The sequence below is a fragment of the Paroedura picta genome, chromosome 2, assembly GCF_049243985.1.
Source record: "Paroedura picta isolate Pp20150507F chromosome 2, Ppicta_v3.0, whole genome shotgun sequence".
In the NCBI taxonomy this organism is placed as follows: Eukaryota; Metazoa; Chordata; class Lepidosauria; order Squamata; family Gekkonidae; genus Paroedura; species Paroedura picta.
Genome location: NC_135370.1, coordinates 49,226,860 through 49,248,241, shown reverse-complemented (window position 1 = coordinate 49,248,241; position 21,382 = coordinate 49,226,860). Strand labels below are relative to the sequence as shown.

The window sequence follows — 21,382 nt, the reverse complement described above, 5'->3', positions numbered from 1 at the left end:
AGGCAATATAGATCAGCTCACCTGGAGCAAGTGGCACCTTGGGAAGCTGGACTTTATGGCGATATACCCTATTGACGTCCCCCACTTCCACATGTGGGCACAGAAAAATTCCCGTCTTGCCCTGTCCTACCTCTGAAGACACCAGCTACAGTTCCGGGGACAACATCAGGGTCTAAAACTACCCGGCCACGCCCCCAGCCCCCCGCCCGGAGAAACCACAACCACCAGGTCCGTGCTCGTTTACACCTGTCACAGACGCACAGGTTTTGTGCTGACATGGAGATCCCGAGAGAGTTCCGATAGGCTTGTTTCTAGGGAGAGGCGCTGGGGCTCCGTGCGCGGCAGGCCAGCCGAAGTGGGCTGGCGGCAGACCCCGTGCGTGGACTACAGAGGAGTCAGCGCGGGAGGAGGTGGATCCGAGCATTACGCACGTCTGGCGACGCGCGCTTCCCTGCAATGACTTGTCCTCCCTCTCCGGCGCGCTCTTCCGTCTCTCCCCTTTAAACTCGGGCGACAAGCCCTGCTCCTCCTGCCGCCGCCGCCGGTCTCGGCGCTCTGATCAGCCAAGCCGGGCGAAGCGGCGAGCCAATGGCAAAGGCGGCTGAGAATTTAGCGGGGCCTGCGGCGTCCCGATTGGCTGGCCCGCAGTGTCTGGGAGGCTGAGCGTTCCGTAGCAGGACTGCAGTGCACGCCGCCGGCGCTGGCTGCATTGTGCGCTTGTGGGATGGGGCAGCTGGCCGGCGGCGGCGGCGGCGGACTGGCCGGCGGACGGGTGAGTGCAAAGGGCTTCCGACGCGGGTTTCGAGGCGAGCCCCGCAGGGACAGCAGGGTCAAGCGCAGGCAGGGCGAGGCGCGGCGGCCGGACGGGCGGGCGAGCCAGCCTTTGTTGCAGGCGTCCGCGGGCTGCAGCAACAGATGAAATGTTCGCCTAGTTGACTGGCGCTGCGCTCGGCGCCCTCGCCGCTGTCTGGAGCTCGCTGCAATCGCCTGGCTGGCGGGTCGGAGCCAAAGGGGCCGCTGGAAATCCCACTCGCTCCTCTGGGGAAGTTTGCAGAGCAGGCTGAGGGTGCGGCGTGTGGGGAGAGCCGCCTCGTTCCACGGAGGACCGGCCCTCCCCTCCCCCCGGGTAGCGCATCTAGAAAGTGGGCTTCAAGAGAGGTCCCCGTGGCGAGCGAATGCAGCAGGTTTCTCCGCTGGGCGATGCAGAAGCCTCCCTTGAAAAAATGACGGGGGATCTTTTGATGTAATTACCCAGCCGCTTTGTTCTGGGGAAACCACGTCTGGTTTTGAAGTCGCCCCGCGCCAGGAGACCCGAAGGTGAAGGAACCCTTAATTGTAGAGCCTCCGTGGAAATTCTTGAATGGAAGTCAGTTTAGTCTCACAAAGTTCAGAAGGGCTGCGTGGGGAGGTCGCGATGCGATCACTGAGGCTGAACAGCCGGGTCAACTCTGCCCCTCTTGGTGTCTCGCCAGTTTGCCTTCGAGGGTCGGGTTTTCAGGGATCTGCCCCCAATGTTAAGTTCGTTGAGTGGCCAGTTGATCGTTTTCTTGTGGATTTCACGTGTTGCTTCCCACCGTTGGATGCAAATCCTCTCTGAAGGTGGGCTGTGATGCTGGTCCCCCTTGAAGATCAGACGTACGTTGAGAATTGATAGATATTTCTGCGGGTACCAGCGACGGAAGGCTGATTGTTCCACAAAACACGTCCGAGGAGGCTTGTTCATAAATCCAGTCATCGTCTGTGCCAGTGTGGCAAGTAGCGTCTGATGCTCGAATTATTTTTTTATGTGTTGTGCATTCTGTCTTGTCTCCAGAGGCGTCTGTGGGGCATTTTCAGGGACTAGGATGTTTGTGTCTATAAAACCTCAAAGAGTACTATGCATTTCCTGCATCTGTTTCGTAGGATCACAGAATCCTAGAGCTGGAAGCCATGGAGTCTAACCCCCTTCTCAGCCTCACTCACTGGGCTAAAGATCATGGTGTGTAGAATTGGTTCAAAGTTTATGATCATTAACTTGGCAAGGCAGAGCACCTGGGTTTGATTCCACACTCCTCCACAGTCAGCCAAATGGGTTCTCTTGGGCCAGTGACAGTTCTCTCAGAGCTCCCTCAGCCTCACCTATCTCACGAGATGCCTGTTGTGGGGAGGGGAGATGTAGGCAATTGTAAGCTGCATTAAGACTTTTTGGGGTGGTGAAAAGCAGGGTACAAAAACCCAGCTCTTGCTCTTCTTCCTTAGTCTCCTTCTCTGAAATCAGTGGAGATTAAAATTTCTGAACTTCACCTGGATGGGACCCATGACAGTTAGCTTTATGTGTTTTGTTTACGCTCCTCACAAATGTTTTCTTTGGAGGGATTTATAGCTTCATTTCCAGTGAGTGGGTTTAGTTCCCCCCCCCTCAAAAGCCAAGAACAGATTTCATATAATATCTTTATTAGGGTCAACTGAATAACCTCAGAACTCTTTAATAGGTGAGATGTTACAAAAGAACTAAGAGGGGGGAAGCCAATTTAAACAGATTTTTCATGTCCTGGTGTTAAGACCGTCTGAGTTCCGCAGGGCATGCAAAACGGAGCTTTTTTGCCAGGTCTTTGAGTGAGGCCTGGACAAGTAAGATCTGGGCCCCTCCCTCTTTGAGTTAGCCTGGGCACCAGCCTGCTTAGGCAGCCTCCGGGGGGGGGGGGGGATTGCATGAACAAGTCTGTGAGCCAGGCTGGGAGGGGATGGGATTTTGGTCGCTGTCTGAAGGGTTTATGGGGTTTTAATAGGGGTTGGGATTTTAGGCTTTTATGGGATTTTTGTATGACTATTTTAGATTGTGACCTGCCACGAGCCACTCAGTGCGAGTGGCGGGATAGGAATTGAAGCATAAATTAAAATAAATACGATCTCCTTATGCCAATGCATAGTGGATTTGCTGACAGGTAGAGGAGAACTGTCTTGAAATGCTGGAATAATGTCCATGTGCATGAGCCTTTATTAACCAAAGGAGGCTGGGAGCAGCTTCTGTAGCAAAACCAGGTATGAGGGTGATGGCTGGTTTAGTAGACTTCCTGGCAGCATTTGGCATTTATGTTGTTGGCGGAATATGGTGATAAAAATGAGCTGCCAACTGTGAAATCCCTAGTTTGAATCTAGCCTCTGTCACCACTTTGTGATCTTGGCCAAGCCTCCTTCCCCGACCAGCCTGCACGTACGCATGAATCGGATGGTGCACTATGGTTTCACTTTAGCTGTCGTCCACCACTGCATCTTAATGCATGGACAAGACCATAACTCTGTAGAGCAATGTTAGCACCGTATCCCATGATGTTTGGATGCTGCCTCAACTCCCTATTTGGATCGTAGCACTAATCTGTACATGGTTCTTGCACAGATCAAAGTAATGCAAAGTAATGAACGTGCAGGGCCTGGAAAGCCCCATGCAAACACGTTGTAACTCTTATTTCTGATGGTCCTTAAGAATATGCCACAGTGGCAGCAGTATGATTAAAACAACAACACACCTTGACAGTTTGCAGCTCCAGGGCTTTGCATAGCAGCTCATTTGTCAAATGCATCTGATGTGTTTATGAATCAAGTCCAGATTTACAAGATGCACAATGTGTCTTTAAATCTGGATGTACTCTATTTCTGCCACACACAAGTTGAAGCCATTAGAATTACTGTAATAACTTCCAAAAGGTGGGACTGGATTGTAGTACGTGAGTGTGTTGCCTCCAATTTCCCAGAGCTGACCATGATGTAAATCAGTGGTGCTTAAGCGATGGGTTGGGTCATGACTGTATTGCAAGTGGGTCACAGTGCTAGGAGGGAAGGGGAGGAAGGATAGGATGGGTTGGGAGAAGCAGCCCTGGATTTTGGATGGCGTTTGAAACAAGCACCTTGATAGGCAAGTTCTCAGCGGAGCTTGGGAGCTAGGTAGGATTGTCCATGTTTGGTCCTTGGATGGGAGATGGCCAGATTAGTCTAGGGTTGCTACACAGAGGAACGCAACGGGAAATTACTTCTGCATGTCTTTTGCCTTGAAACTTGGGGTCACCATGAGTCGGTTTTCGCAGTGGCTGTCAGTTGTTATTAATGTTTGAGATGGCTTTGATATATGTAGCCTGTTGCTCAGAAATCTACAGATTTATAAGCCAGACACATGAAAAAAACAGAAATTTCTTTGACATCAGTGGATGGAAGATTCCTGAATGTAGTGTCGGGGAGGCATAGAATAGTGCAGAGTTGCTAGGCATCTGGGTCTTGAAAAAAGCAACAAGTTTTTAGAAATGGGTCCCCCTTAAAATGCATGCTCTACACTGATGTCAGTAGTGAAAGAGTCTTCTGGAACCAGTGATCAGTAGGTTGCACACACAAGGGAGCATGCACACATGCATGCAGCTGCACAATTAATTTAGCTAAGTGTATTTGGTAATTTAAGTGTTCAAACTGGATAACTGAAAGTGGGACATAGCTACTAAGTACATGTGACTAATGAGTGCAGATATAACTAATGTACAGTTATTGAACCCAGTACATGTTTCCATCAACACAGCCCCAATGATATGCTTAATGGTCCCTCAAATACGTTTTGCTTTCAGAAAGGCGGGGGAGGTGGGTGACACTCATGCAACCTTTAGGCTTTTAGAACTTCGAGATGCCAATAACATATATTTCTTACATAGCAACTCTGCATTTTCTGCACGTCTTGTGAGATCTTGATCAATTCATAAAAGATTCACAACCACAAAGCTAAAAAATAAAACCTGTCTTATGTGGGGATTTTTTCCCCCTTTCGTAAAACCCTTCAGGCATTCTCCCCACACCAACAAATGCAATCCTTCATTTGAAAATTAATTTCCATAGGTGAAACTGCTGACTTGACTCTTAGAATGAGGGGTGAGCTAGTGTGGTGTACAGTGTTGCATTGGTGTGCAGGAGATCCTGGTTTAGATCTTGGTATGGCCGTGAAACTTGACATTTCTGGGGGCGTAGTTGTACCTGTGTTCAGTAACTTTTGTGGTTCTTTGCATTGGGACAGAGATTTTAAAAATGGGATGTCTTGTTTTTAGCTCCTAATCCAGGGGTAGTCAAACTGCGGCCCTCCAGATGTCCATGGACTACAATTCCCAGGAGCCCCTGCCAGCGAATGGTGGTAGGGGCTCCTGGGAATTGTAGTCCATGGACATCTGGAGGGCCGCAGTTTGACTACCCCTGTCCTAATCAGTGATTTCCAGCTAGGCAAAGATGATAACGAATTGGACTTGAAGGCAGTCTTGCCAGTAGAGCCACAGGTGAACGAGACGGTGGGTTGTAGTGGTTAGAGCTTTGGAGTAGGTTCTCCGTGACCTTGGGTTGGTCCTTCTTTCTTAACCTAACTGACCCCCAAAGGGTGGTGGTTGTAAGGATAAAACGAGATAGGAAAGAACAGTGTTGTTTTGGTCTCCATGGGATGGAATGGGGAGTTTAAATATCAAAATAAATGTCAATCCCCAGTTCATCAGGAGGAGATGATTAAACTGAATTTTAATAAACATGCCAATATGGCTTGAAAACTGAATTTCAAAAGTCGTGCTTATTATATGATCTGAACAATCTTCAATTTTCCTTGTGCTCTCAAGTCAATTATTTTAGTGAACCATGGGTAACTTAAAGTTACGAGACCTAAATCTTAAGGGCTGTGAGGCAATTGTGTGGTTACTTGTGATTATGAATTATTACAGGAAACAAAGCCTTAGAATATATAAAGAAAATGGAGATGTAGCATAGTGATGTTTGCAGATCTAAGTAAGCTTTGTGTATGTTTTATGCTTAGCTGAATGCCAGCTTACGCTTTCACTCTTTCCTGAGTGCCTGAGTGGCTCTAGTGATATTATCTGACCAGCTTCTTGTTCAAGGAAAGAGAACAAATATGCTGTCTTTTAAATTTTGAAGTAGAAATCAAGGACTTCAGAGAAGTGATAAAAACCATTTTGTTTCTACTCTGGGAACATTTTTGGAGTCAAGGGAGGTCTAAATTTTCACAACAATTCTGTATGTTTGTTTATTTATTTTCTTGAATTTCTATACCACCCTCCCATAAGGCTCAGGACAGTTTACATAAAATGTCATGAGTATACATCATAACCTAGTGACAGCAAACATGGTTCCAAATTGATTGTAACAGATTATAACACTTGAGCAATTCCGCAGGGCCTGCAAAAGGAAGCTCCTCCACCAGGCATTTGGTTGAGGTCGACCTGAACAACCCCTTCCCATGGCTCTCCCCTGAGCCTCCCTCCTATGGCACCTGCTACAGTTCCGCCGAACCCACTGGGTTATGAGTATGCATTAATGTAATGTTCTCTATATTATTCTGTTGTTCTACTAAATTGCTTGCCATTATCATGCTATTATAGTTAAACTAAGTTATCTGTATCATTTTTGTTTTATGTGAACCATCCTAAGCCTTTGGGGAGGGTGGTATATAAATATAACAAACTAACAAACAAACAAAATACAACAGATTCACATTGCGAGAACACTTCTCAACTTTTAACGTGAACCCATGGGAGGTCAGCTTGGCTCAGATCATGGAGGGGGGTGTTTGGGGGATCTGCAGATGTTGTTGAGTCAGCCGGTCCCAACCAGCTTAAAAGTAGAATAATACAATCATAGAGTTGGAAGGCATCTCCAAGCTCATCTAGTCCAACCCCCTGCACTATGCAGGAACTCACAAGTCGAATGGAGCATACTTCTGTTTCTTAGTTATGATAAGTAGGAACCCCCAATACTCATGGGATGAATCCCCCCCCCCATTGCTGCCAATTCTCTCCTTTGGAATCAGGGGTGGGGGTGGGGAGGAGACTTGTGAAGGGGCTCCAGGCCCTATCATTTACCATGGGTCTCCGCTCCTGGAGTCCTCTCTGGTGCCTGGACCTGCTGCACCTGCCAGCGTCCACCAGGATAACCAGGTTCTGGGAGCTGCTGATGTCTGCTGTTGCTATTACTGGGCCTAGAGTGGTTGTCACCTCCAGCTGTTGGTGCACATGAATGTTCAGGGGCTGCCGGTGCCCACTGATGCTGCTCCGGAGCAGTAGCTCTGCTGTGGCTGGGCCCACAGCTGATGCCAACCTTCCTCACTGGCTGCAGCCACTGCTAAACTGCAGCAACGGCCTAAGTGCATTCTCTGCGCATGCTCATAGAATCTATTTTGGGCTACTTTAGCCCCCCTCTTTATTTTATTTCAGATTTTTCTGCAAACTTCAAGAGTCTCCCAGGCCTGAAGAAAGATCTGTTTAGCATCCACGTGGTTGCTTTTGCCGATGGAGGCCATGGGTTGCAAATAGTATATAGATTAGGATTGGCAAAATGGTTAAAATGTATCTCTTTTGGTATTCTACCAAGGGGACACGCCGTATGTATGTTCTGTTGTCTTTGTTGTTCATCCTTAGGCATGGTTCACACAGTGCCGTCCAAGGGAGGTTCCTGTAGCTTCGAAAGGTTAAAAAACATCCCCAACCACTGACGGGAGAGTGAGGTGGGGACAGTCTTGCCCAATTCCCATCTTTCCCATCAATTCCCATCTTTACTGCAGCTTTCTGGCCTGCATGTTTTTTCCCCCTGCCTCATTAGCCAGTGAAGTTTTGATGGTAGTGGTCGTTTTTCACCCACACCCATTTCTCTTTCGATGATTTCTATTAGACATTTTATGTTCTGGACTTCTATGGGGCTCCCAAATAATGCCCATCCAGACACTGGTAAAATGAGTCCTTATATTTTTACACAGAGCGGCATCTGGGTAAAAATGAATCATCTCTTGCCTTTAACCAGAGATTAAGGTTTATGAATCATTAATAGTTCTGTGCATTAATCAATTGGGAAGTGTTCACATTTTTCTTCTATATTGACATTTACTTTGCAAAATAGCTCAGCAGTAATGCTTTTTCAACTAAGAGATTATAATGGGTTTGTATATGATGCTGAATAGAATCTTGATAGGTTTTGAGTATAATTCGGATGTGTGCTTAACAGTAGTGAAGTTTTACTATAGCTTTAAGCACATTCCTGCGGTCAAATTCTTTGGTGGACTGTAACTCCGATCCCCCAGGATAGGGTGTGTAGTGGGGTATCTTGGGGAGGTCCAGCATACATTTGATGCCTCTAACTTGTACAGGGCCTGTTTGGTACACTTCTGAACTTGTTCCTGTCATCTTCCCAAAAAGCACTTTCCTGGGACTAGATCAGGGATAGTCAACCTGTGGTCCTCCAGATGTTCATGGGCTACAATTTCCATGAGCCCCTGTCAGCGTTTGCTGGCAGGGGCTCATGGAAATTGTAGTCCATGGACATCTGGAGGACCACAAGTTGACTACCCCTGGGCTAGATTGTTCGGGTGTCTGTAACTCAGACCCAAACAATACAAAAAAGATACACAGTGTAAATAGTTAAAATTAAATACAAAGTGCAAAACCTGTGTATAGAATAGACTGTACAATAAAGTAAACTAAAAATTATCTCGAAAACTGATTGAAGTAAATCTTCTAAATAATCTTCTCATTCACATCTGGTTTGTAGAATGATTACTTTAATTCCTCACTGTATAGTGTGACAAATACATCACCTATGACCATACAGAGACTACAAAGCGTTCCAACCTGGCTGGATCATTATGTTATGATCATTAGGGAAGCTCCGTATGTTGGAGTACTGAAATGGTGAGTGCTTTATAACAGTGGTCCCCAACCTTTTTATCACTGGGGACCGGACAACGCTTGACAATTTTACTGAGGCCGGGGGGGGGCGTAGTATTTTGCCGAGGGACTTTGCCGCCTGAGACCCTGCTCTGCTTGCTTTCCCGCCAGCACCCCTGACTTCCCACCACCCACTGAGGGTCGCTGCCAGCAGCAGCTGCACAGTGCCATGCCGAGGGGGAGCCCCAAGCCATGGTGTCTGCCGGAGAGCACCAAAGGTGAGCCGGTGGCAGAGTGGCAGGGCAGCCCCCGAGGCAGCAGCCAGGGAGGAGGACGAAGAGGAGCTGTGGCCCAGTACCAACTGATCAACGGATCGATCCCGGACTATGGACCAGGGGTTGGGGACAGCTGCTTTATAAGACTTGGATGTACCTGATGAATTGAAATGAAACAAAGTTCATAGCTGGTATACTTATCATTCTGTACACTGGGGGATTAAAATAATCAGTACACAAACTGGATGTGAGTGAGATTACTTAGAAAATTTACTTCAATCAGTTTTTGAGATCATTTTTAGTATATTTTACCGTATAGCCTATTCCATGTAGAGTTTTCTTTTGCATTTTATACTTAGTTGTAACTCAGGCCCCTCAAGTTCAATCTTTATGTTGCTTGTAGAGCAGATAGGGGGCATCCCAGGATGGTCTGCCATGAATTTGATGCCTCTAGTTCAGTCAGGGTCTGTTCTGTACACTCTAGTGCCCGCACCTGACAGCTCTTAGAAAAGCACCTTGTCTGGGTGTCCCCCAGTCCAGTCTTCATCAGAATTGGTGGTCTGGCAGAGGAAAGTCATATGGAGATGTATTGTGATTTTAGAGTATTTAGGACCCCAAGGAGCAGCCCCTGCTCCCCAAACCTCTTGAACTGGTTCAGCAGAATGACTGGATTTGAATTTCCCTGTCTTGTTACCATCCCTACTCCTCACTATTCCATCAGCTTATGTAGCCCAACCAAAGCTTCGATTAATGAAATTGCTTCAAGCTTTGTGAATTAATCAGCATAATGTTTAAGTGCTTTGTACTTTGTGGGGCAGTTTTCTTATTGCAAAAACAATGTCTATATTTAACTGCCCGAGTTTGGGGTTTTTTTGTTGTTGTTGTTGACAGCTAGAAGAACTTCTTATATTTGCAAAAATATACTTGTACTTTCATGACTGTATCCCTTGGCACATTTAAGGATGGCAGTGGGTAATAGCTTTATCATTGCATAGATATAAACCACAACTATTATATATGCAGAAAGAATTCCGTGTGCTATTATTAAAACCCTTGGCACGTGTGTGGAATAAAGCTTTGATTGTATTTAACAGGTTTATGTATGTCGTTCCCTTTCATGTGGTAAGGCACTTAGAATCAGTTGAATAACCATGTTGCTGATGTTTCAGAGCTACCAGAACGTTGGCTGTATATCCTCCCTAACTTATTCTTTGAAAAGCATAGCCAGGACATTTTGATTAGTCAGAATAATTTAAAGTTATTTCTAGGAGACTTGGATATTGCACTGAGCAGTCTAGTCTTAAGCCTACACATGTCTATTCAAGGCCGTTTTAGGAGAACGATAGCTATTCCTTAGGCACTGTGGGAAACCTAAACAACTAGGCATGAGAATGGGGGTGTGTGGCCTGGCCTGTATTTCTTGGAGGGGTAAAAACCTGAAGCAAGTGTAGCCATCTGTCAGCAATTGATTCTACAACCAAACTAGTTTTCTCCTCAAGAAGCTGTTTATAAACGGCAGCTAAAGGCCTAGACCAGGGGTTGTCAAACTGCGGCCCTCCCAATTTTGGGAATTGTAGACCATGGACACCTGAAGGGCTGCAGTTTGACCACCCCTGGCCTAGACCACCTCTGCATTGGACCCTATGCTGGGCTTCAAAATCTGATGCTTAATAACATAGGCAGCTTTCATCTTCAGAGTCCCTACCCCAATATTCAAGAAAATGTATTCAGTTTGGAACTCTTTGAAAAATTTAGATTCAAATGAGTAGCCGTGTTGGTCTGAAGTAGCGCAATAAAATCAGAGTCCAGTAGCCCCTTTAAGACCAACAAAGATTTATTCAAGGCGTGAGCTTTTGAGTGCAAGTGACGAAGAGTGCTTGCACTCAAAAGCTCACACCTTGAATAAAGATTTGTTTTTGAAAAGTGTGTTACTAATGTAGCTGTAATGTTGATTTATGAAAAATCTTCTGACTGATTAGGTGGTGTTTCTGTTGTAGCAAGCCTTTTGGCAGTTCGAATATATATATATATATATACACACACAAACAGTGGCTGGTAGCAGGCACCATTTTTAGAGATGAGTTTAAGTTTGTATGAAGGAGTATGCTTCTAAAGTGTAGTTGTGTTGTACCAGGCCTCACCTAAAAGCAAATATTTAATAATATAATTTGAAATATATGTATATTTGCATGTGAATTGGTTAAAACTCATTAAGTTTGCATGACTAATTAATTAGTCCAGTGTTTTAAAATCTAGTTTCCTTGTGAATATTTGTCACAAATATTTCCCAGCCTAATAATGGTGGTATCCTATTACTTGTGTTTCTCTCCTTCATGTCTTAGCTGTTAAAAGACCACTCTTTGTTTCGTGGTGAGGCTTCTGAGGTCTCTATTTAGCCTTCTGTGCACCACTGTGACTTTTCTGAAACACTCCAATTATTGAAAAACAAGCATTATCAAGTGCATAACATTAATTGCCACCTACTCAGTTAATTGAATATGTAAATGGCTATATTGCTTAAATGTTAAAACAGTGCAGAGGCTCTTCCTAGAAGAAAGATGGGAGATTTTGGAACATTGGGAAATCTCTCTAATATGAGATAAAATTTATCACCAAGAAGGGCTGCTCAGATATGTCACATTCGTTAAATAAGACTTCTGAACCTTTTATCATGACTTCTATACCTTTTATCTATCTTGTGAGATATTGGTGCCTGATGATATTTATGGTACTGTTTGTTCCAGGTGACTTTCTTGAATGGTGTAATGGAGTAACTTGCAAATAACATCTTAATTTTTTTTTAAATTGTAGAGATGCTAACAGAAATATGTAGCGTGGGCCATTGAGTTTCATTTTTTAAAAAAAGAGTTCTGTATAATGATTAGCCCTCTTGAGATTCTGTGTTTTGTTATTTCTGTTTGTTTCCATTGAAAAGTGCACTTCTAAACTCTCTCCCTCCCTCTCTCTCAGAGATTCTGTTCCAAATTTCAGGTGTATGACGTTACACCTTTCTTTCCTGAGCTTCTAAAGCAAAGGGCTTATAGTAGTCCCTTTTTACTCAGAAGTTGAATATGTAGACAAGGGGAAGTGAACCTTCTCCCAAATCCCTTATTTGGTGATGCTCAAACTTCAGCATTCTTCTCTGCCTGGAGAAAAATTCTTCAGGAGCTGGAGTACAGGCCTAATTACATAATATATATTCTTCCTGGGTCTGCCTTGGGAACATTCAAACAGATGTGTCTTAGGAACTCACAGGTAAAACTTGATTCCCAGGTGGGTGGGTTCCTGTTTTGGATGAGACTACAGGTGTCTGAGAATCAAGTTGCACCCATGACCTCCCAGCATTCATATGCCTGGCAGTCCCTGAGACAGACCTGGCAGCAATATGTCGTATAGTTAGGCCCTGCAGCACACCAGGGAGCAAGGTGTAGCCTTCCTTTCCCATTTGTTCCAACCTCCCACCTCCAACTTCGGTGATGCCTGAACACATTTCTCCCCTTGCAAGATCTAACAGCAGCTGTGAAGAAGGACATGGCTGTTTCAGACTTCTACATGAAATTAAGGTGTTGAAGAATCTTGTGTTGTGAGATTCTTTCACACAGTGAGAGATGCTGTGATCAAACCTCCTCACGAGTGAGTAGAGTTAAGAGAAATTTTCTTAATTCTTCCTTATCCAGTTTCTTCCTGAACTTCCAACAATCCAATTCTTTTCTTCATTTTAGGTGTTTAGAGTCAGTTTCTAAAATTTTCATTTTGATCAAATTGATTTTCTTCAAAATATAAGAAGTGAAAGATCAATACTTCTTTTAAAAGATAAAAGAAGAAAATAAGAGGCATCAGTGGCTGTATCTAAAAAGCGAAGGGGAAAAAACCCTCCGCATAACAACACAACTTGAAAAGGACTTTATTTTTGCTGGTAGAGAAAACTTAATCCCTTTTTCCTGCCATCCTGCTGCCTCCCAATAATACAAGAAAAGAAATTCTTGCTGTTGTCCCTTACTGGGGTTGCCAGTTGTCAGTGGTGGGTGAGTGTCTCTACCTTAATTCTCCCCCTCCCCAGGCCTTGCCGGTTTGCCAGTAAATAAAAGTAATTCTTTGCCACTGCCTTTGCCACTGCATATCAGAGTAGACCTTGGAATAACTTGGTATAAGACAGCTTTAAGTACTGAAGGCTCTATCTGTCTGTCTGTCTGTCTATCCATCCATCCATCTTCTATCTTCTATCTATCTACCTACCTTCCTACCTACCTACCTACCTACTCCCGGAACTGGCTCATGGCGGGTTACTAGTCCATTAAAAACCCTATAAAACCCCATCTGGACATAAAACATACAATAACAAAACCCCCAAAAGGCCAGAACATGGAGGAATTCAACCTCCTAGCCCCCCTCCCCCCACTAATAACTAACTGAGGGGTAGGAAGAGGTAGCATAGATGGTACAATGGTAACTCGCTTACACCTCTAAAGACTGGGGGGTCCAACAGATCTTTTTGCCACGCAGGCCTCAACCATAAACCTGATGGAAGAGGTCTGTTTTGCAGGCCCTGCAGAATACTGAAAGCTCCCGCAAGGCCCACAGCTTCTCAGGGAGCTCATTCTACTAAGTAGGGGCCAGGACTGGAAAGGCCCTTGCCCTGGTTGAGGCCAGGTGTGCTTCCCTGGAGCCAGGTACGACTAGCAAGTTGGCACCCGCAGAGCATAAAGCTAAGAGCTGTGCCTCGTATTTAAGGATTTATATACCACCCCTCTCAGTCTTTACAGGATCTATGGAAAAACAGATTAAAATTTTGAACCACAAATCAAATCCAGTTGCATCAGCCAAGATTACTGGATCGATAATAGTTTATAGTCAGCCAAGACGTTAGATATTAGGAGTCAGAAGAGGAAGGGAGGGCAGAAGAGATGGGAGGGAGGCCCAAGATTTAGATACCGTTGGCCTCAACCATAGGCCCAGAGAAAGAACTGTCCTATAGGCCCTGCGGAACTAAGGAAGTGTGAGCAGGGTCTTGATCTCTCTTGGGAGTTCGTTCCTTATGGACAGGAATCCTTAGCTGTTGCCGTTGCTTGATCGAAGAGCACTCTGGGGGGCATATTCAGAGAAGCAGTTCCTCAAATATGCTTAACGGCCCAAGCTACATATTTCTGTTAACATTTCCACAATTAAAAAAAAATTAAGACGTTATTTGCCAGTTACTCAGGCACACCGTTCAAGAAAGTCACCTGGAACAAACAGTACCACAACAGCATCAGGCACAAATTGCTCAAAAGGTAATATAGTAACAATTGAGGCAATGTTTTGGATGAAATCAGTCAAACTGCGGCCCTCCAGATGTCCATGGACTACAATTCCCAGGAGCCCCTGCCAGCGTTCGCTGGCAGGGGCTCCTGGAAATTGTAGTCCATGGACATCTGGAGGGCCGTAGTTTGACTACCCCTGGCTTATAAGCTTGACTTTGTCACTTGAGCTTATGATGCTGCTGAACTTGACATGGAAGTCATACGACATCATGAACCTGGCATAGTCCCAATTCCAAGCAACTCCCAAGCTTTACAGAAGCAAGCCTCATTTGCAGCTAATTAACATAAGTGAGCCCTTTTGAAATTGGACAATGGGTTCATATTAACCTTTATTAACAGTAGTTGGTCGGTGTCCTATTTAAGAGTCGTATTTTCCATTTGTCAAGTCACGTTTTCCATATATATTTCCCTGAAATAGTTTGACTTAAGAGCAGTGGATCTACCCCTGTATAAATGGAATATATTTTAGGGGCTTTGTTGTTTAGAAGGAAGTTAATTAAGGAGGCAGCATGTGCAAGCCTGTGCCTGATGAGGAGGCTGGCTTGTAATGATGTCTCCCCCTGCAAATTTTAGAATTTGTGGTTGCCTTTGGAAATAAATAAGTGGCTGGATCTAATAATGCCTGCTTGTTAGCATGATGGCTGAGTGAATCTTCATGTTCTGAAAGGGGCAACAACAGGAAGGATGCTTTGGCGTCCGTCCCCCTGCCAGTGGGAGGCCTTGCTCATCTGGCTTGCTGGCTGTGCAAGTGATGGTCTAGCAGGGTCCTTGATGTGATTCAGCTTGGCTGCTCTTAGGTTCTTATAAAAGCTGCAGCCATTTTTACAGATTTCCTTTCTTTATAGTCCTGGGCTGAACCATGCAGACACCTTTATTAGTGTAGCTAGGAAATACTGTTATCTCGGGGTTTCAGATGGGAAAATGAAAGCTACGTATTTCTAAATGGGATTCAATATGAACCACAATCTAGGCTGGCTAATTGTGCATAGGAGAACACGAGGGCAGATGAAAACAGAGCTGGCTTCTGCTCTGTATTAGAGAATTTTCTGTCTCCTTTGAGAGTGCACATTCCCCCTCCCCTCCCCGCCAATATTTTTCCAGTTTTTTTTTCTGTATTGGATTTTCCACTCTTTTAACATGGCAACATTCAGGTTTATTACAGTCGAAGCCTGACCTGGGCATCTAGTGACCCGTTAAGCCAGCCGGAGCCTTCCAGTCATGTATAGTGGCCCACCAGGGGCTCAGCAAACTTCTTGTGTTTGCGGTTTGCCGGAGATTGTAAAAACAAAGGGCTGTCCGGCACTGAGCAATTTGTTCTTCACAACTGGTGGGCTGCATTCAGAATACTGGGTCAGACTCTGTGCAGGGATGATAAGTGAAGTACATATCGGCCAGATGTCAGAGAGCTGGCGTTGGGTGCGCTGAGAATTTGGGACTCTCTTCAAAAATGGAATAAAAGGGCCCCATTTCTAAGTAATTTTGGAGGTGCTGGACCTTTTTGAATCTGCTGTTTCTGCAGCATAGAAGGTTGTCTTTTAGCACAATGTGTTGGAGCAGGGATCCCTGATTTTGTTGAGCTTAGAGTTACAGGGGAAAGAAGAAGGTGTTTGTACAAAATGGCAGATCAGGGCCCTGATTGAACTTATCAAGTTCCTCAGGGCCTGCAAGACAGACCTCTTCTGCTGGTCCTATAGTTGAGGCCAGCCAAAAGTTATACCATCTAAATACTTGGCCTCCCCCCTCCCCCCCCTCCACTTAGTCAACATCAGAAATGGTTAACATCATTCCAGTCTCAGTGACAACCACTGGTGCTGATAGCGGTTTTAATAGAATTTTAGAATGTATTGTTGATTTTAATGTTACTTGATCTTATTGTTATTGTTTTACTCTGTTATAATTAATGCTTGTTCCCCACCCCAAGATGGCAGATTTGAGGCCAGAGATATAAGCAAATCTGTTTTTATCAGATTCAGGATATGTGGTTCTGATAGACGTATACATAATGAGCTCATTGCTCTATTTGTCAAGTCACTGGTGGAAAGTGTTGCAGAACACCCCTCCCCCTCATTCAATTCAAGACTCCTTGGGAAAAATCATGCACACACCAAGAAAAAAATTCTGTAGCCTGGGTACCATGTTGGAGATGGTTGGCTTAGAGAAAGAGAAGTCATTGGATCACCAGCCAAAACTTCATTCTTGCCATAGATTTGGTAGGTAGCCTTAAGTAACCTTTGGTTTCTTATCCCCTCTTCCGAAATGTGGTGGCGGTGGTCTGCCTTACAAAGCTGTTGTGAAAATTACTATGTGAAATTATTAAAACCCTATATACATGCTTCTTGATGGGAAGAAAAGCCTTCACATATGAGGCCTTTAATTCATTACCCATGGAAAATTTAGAGGAAAATTGAAAAGAAACTCAAATTAAACGTTTTCCATTTTAGAATGAATAACATGCTTCTTACAAGGTTTTTAAAAAAAATTTAAATTGTATAGCACGGAAAAGTCTGAGGAGTTTTCTAGTTGAAAAATTGAACCATGAGGGATAGCACTATAAAAAGAATTATATGAAATTTAATATTTTTGATTGAGATAAACTTCACAAAGCAATTTTAATGCTAATTAAGTTAGTTATAAATAATGCATTTCATATTAGTTTCAAAGAGCAGTCCAGTTGGTCTGTAGTAAGACAATCAGACTCAAATCCAGTAGCACTTCATGGACCAACATTTCATGTTATTTATTTTTAAAAAATAAGTTTTGGTTTGATAGGATATACGTACTACATATATTTCAATTTCCCCCCAAATTTGTTTTTCTTCCCTCTTACCATGGTTTAAAATATTTGGGAATATTAACCCTCTACAGATTGAATGTAGTGAAGGTACAATTGTGAGACTTGTTGCAATGTTCTATATATTTGATTGTTATACAAGGCCCTTTTAGACCTAGGAGGCATTTTTGAGGGTTCTTCAGTCTATTTATGCAAAAGTAGTCTTCACTGATATATATTTTAATGACCCTTCTTATTCCAACAGGAAAACACTGACTATAGAAAGGTTACAGAGAGAAGTTATATAAAAGAAGATATCTCATTTTGAATTTTGTAGCCTTACTATCAGTGTTTCTTTGTTGTTTTGCCCATCTTTTTATTCCATGCCTGTGGGGTTCTGGATGTCAACTTTGGTATGTAATTCAGAGGTACTACAATCCACCAGAGCTTTGCCATGGATTTAAATCTGTGATAAACCTCAAAGGTAGATCAGTCAGACCTTCAGTATGAGCTATGACTACTTCCTTGTTGTCATAAAATTTGTCCGCCTTCATCTTACGGAAAAAGTTATAGGTCTAGACAGAGGATGAGGCTCTTCTCCTTGCTCTTTGAGAAAATTCTTCAATAATAGCTTTTTAAAAAGGCAGCTAAGTTCAAACCCTGAATTTTACAAGATTTTAATACATAACTAGAGTGAAGTGCTTCAGATTTCTCTTCTTCAGTACTACTTAATACTACAAAAAGAATACTGTAGGTTTTTTTTTACTGTATCCTTTTTTCCTTTCTGAAGTTGCAATCTGAATTATGAATACTAGGGAATTCAATAGAATTGAGCAAATGTTTAGGATAATACTGTTAAGGGGTGGTCACAAAGCGTCTGACAAACTAAACATTAGCTGTGAGGCAATTGTGAGCCATTTTGCGGATAAAAACTTGATGCTCTGCTGTGACCTCCCCCCAACTATTGATACATCAAGAGAACTAGAGGACCCTTGGCCACCTTTGGAGAGAGTATTTTGATGGCTTCAGATGGTTCACACTGATTGAAGTGGTTAGGTTGCCAACCTCAGGAAGGCCAATCACATACCGTCTGGATCCCTGCCCCTCATGGCTCCACAAAATGAGTGATGATAGGATAAGAGGCCCTCTCCAGGAGACTATCAACCTCTTCCTCTCAACGGGAGAATTTCTGGAAAAGCTGAAAGAGCCTGCTGCTGGAAAAAACCATCCTTGGATCCATGAGACCCAGCCAACTGCCGCCCTGTCTCACAGTTGGCATTTCTGGGGAAGGTGGTTGAAAAGGCCACTGTGGACCAACTCCTAACATACCGGGGTGAAGCTTCAGTCCTGGACTCATCCCAATCTGGCTTCTGGCCTGGCCATGGAGTGGAAATGATGTTGGTTGCTCTGATGGATGACTTTCAGAGACAACTAGACCTTGATACTGGATCAATTGGCAACATTTGACATAGCCAACCTTGAGCTTTTAGCTCACAGCCTCACCAGTGCTGGAATATGGGGGACAGCCGTTCAGTGGCTGATATCCTTTGTCCATGGATTGTCCATGGCTACAGGGTAACCATTGGGGAGAAGCAGTTGTGCCAATGTCATCTCCACTGTGGGGTGCCACAAGGTGTGATACTTTCCCCAATTTTGTTCAATATCTTTGTGCACCTTCTTGCCCAGCTAGTCTGGGGGTTTGGGCTTGAGTACTCTACGTCCTGATGGACAGCGGCTTGGGGACACCTCCAGATAATTTTGCCAGATGTCTGTAAGTGATGACGGGATGGCTGAAGGGGAGTCAGCTGAAACTCAACCCTTCAAAGAGGTCCTGTGGCTGGGTAAGAAATTACCAAGTTAGGAAGCGCAGCCTACTCTATCTGGATGAAGTCCAATTGTCAGTTGCCACCTCAGCCTGAAATCTGGGTGTGATTCTTTTTTCCATGGAAAAATGATTCTCTTCCATGGAGATGCAAATCTCAAGAGTAGCACAGCTAGTGTTTTTCCACCTTCTCCAAGCCAAACTACTAGTACCCTACTTAGCCAAGAAACATCTAGCCACAGTCATCCATGCAATGGCCACCTCTAGATTGAATATCTGTAACTTGATCTATGCGGTCCTGCCTTTATACTTGCTCCAGAAATTGCAACTGGTCCACAATGCAATGGCCAGGGTCCTTATGGGTACACCTTGGAGGACACACATTTGAACAGGGCTCTAACAGCTGGACTGGCTCCCAATTGAATTCCTGACCAAGTTTAAGGTATTGGTACTTAACCATAAGGCCTGAGTTCTGCATATTGGAGAGACCGCCTCTCAATCTAAAACCCCTGAAGAGCTTTTCGCTCTGTGAATACCAACCAGTTGATAGTCCCTGGCCCCAAAGAGGTATGTCTGGCCTCAATCAGGGCCAGGACATTCTCTGTCCTGGCCCCCACTTATTGGAATGAGCTCCCAGAGTCTGCTTACCCTGGGGCATGGCTCAGCTGTTTAAAGGGGCTTTCTTTTGCAGCAAGCCTCTGAGGCCAGATGCCTAAGAAAGCCCACTGAAATAACTGAGTTGAGCCAAGCAGGCTGCTCCTGTGACTCAGGTGTCTCAAAGGGAAACAGCTAAGCTGGGGAAGGGCAGTCTGCTCCTACAGCTCAGCTGTTTAAAAGGACTTTCTTGGTCTGTCAGTGCTGCCCAATAGACACCCTTTAAACAGCTGAACCATGTGAACAGGCTGCCCCTGGAACTCAGCTGAACCTTACAAACCCAGTTTGGTTCATATATGAGCTGACTGGGTTTTTGGGGTTCATGGTTCGCTCACAAACCAGGGACCAAACCACAAAAATGCCCATCCCTAATACTGTTAGGCTTAAATAGCTTAAAAATAATTTGTCACATATACATTTTGATTCATATTAGATCAGTTGAATTCTTATTCTCAGTTTTCTGATGTGCTTTATAGTTCATTTGCATTTCCTTCCTTGTCCCATAAAAAGATAATTCAAAGCACTGGAAAAGATCTGTTCTATGTAGTAATCTTAAATTAGTTTTTTCCAGCCTTTGGTTCATAGCAAACAACACTGTAGCAGAAAATGTAGGCATAATTCACTGTTGAAACAATTGCATTGGAATTTGCCTTCTTATTAATTCTTGAGACTTCTGACACTGCAGTCTAACTTGATAATAAGTTCAAAAGAATAAGGTTCACAGTGTGGGCTCCAGACAACACCTTTTGAAGCTTTTGCGTAAACTGAAGGGAACTGTGGAGCATGACTGTGATGTGATTTTTTTCTTAATGCATGAAGAGTCATACATCTTTAATGTTTTGCTTCTGAACTTTAAAGAATTATGTAAAATGTGGCTCACGAGAGCCTGCAGTCTTGCAGAGAAAGCTTGTTACTTAAGAGAGTTAACCCCCCTCCCCAAGAACTTTGGTTGGATTTTTCAATAAACATTGTTTTGCGTCATGTTGGATTTCTCTTCTTTCTTCCCGACCTTTTTTCCCTTTTAGTATTTCTGTTGGATTTGGAAGACATTCAATTTATCTTTTTACTGCAAGTACATTTTTCTTCCTTCCTCAGGATGTTGCTTTTATTATACTAGTTAGTACTGAGGACAGCAATGAAGACAAAATTCAAGAAGGACGTAGATAAAATGGAAAGGGTACAGAGGAGAGCGACGAGGATGATCTGGGGCCAAGGGACCAAGCCCTATGAAGATAGGTTGAGGGACTTGGGAATGTTCAGCCTGGAGAAAAGGAGGCTGAGAGGGGACATGATAGCCCTCTTTAAGTATTTGAAAGGTTGTCACTTGGAGGAGGGCAGGATGCTGTTTCTGTTGGCTGCAGAGGAGAGGACATGCAGTAATGGGTTTAAACTGCAAGTACAACGATATAGGCTAGATATCAGGAAAAGTTTTTTCACAGTCAGAGTAGTTCAGCAGTGGATTAGGCTGCCTAAGGAGGTGGTGAACTCCCCATCACTGGCAGTCTTCAAGCAAAGGTTGGATACACATTTTTCTTGGATGCTTAGGGATAATCCTGCGTTGAGCAGGGGGTTGGACTAGATGGCCTGTATGGCACCTTCCAACTCTATGATTCTAAAATTGGATTTTCCCTATGCAAAATTGTGTAGGATTGTTAGCCCAAGTAAAATTAATCAGTCTACTTGGATATTGAAAATTGGCCTCGATAAGAGTCACACTCCACAGGTAGAAATCCTTCTATCTATGGAAATGCTGTATTGGGTACAAGCTACAATTTTGGTTTTGAAGTAATTATGTTGGGTCGGAATATAGTTACACCCCAATGGACTAGGGTTGCCAGGTCCTCCTGGACACCAACAGGGATTTGGGGGGTTGATTTGGCAGATCCAGGTTGGGGAAAGACCAG

General features: G+C 44.2%; 1 protein-coding gene across 2 annotated transcripts in view; it reads left to right on the top strand.

Annotated features, from left to right (window-relative positions):
• Nucleotides 1-268: 268 nt before the first annotated feature.
• Nucleotides 269-21,382, top strand: part of LYPD6 (LY6/PLAUR domain containing 6) — a 65,044-nt gene continuing 43,930 nt past the window's right edge. The window contains exon 1 of one of the 2 annotated variants that reach the window (XM_077320103.1): nucleotides 269-772. The gene's annotated coding sequence lies outside the window, so the exon portion shown is untranslated. The remainder of the gene's footprint in view (nucleotides 773-21,382) is intronic. The other variant, XM_077320102.1, reaches the window with a different exon arrangement.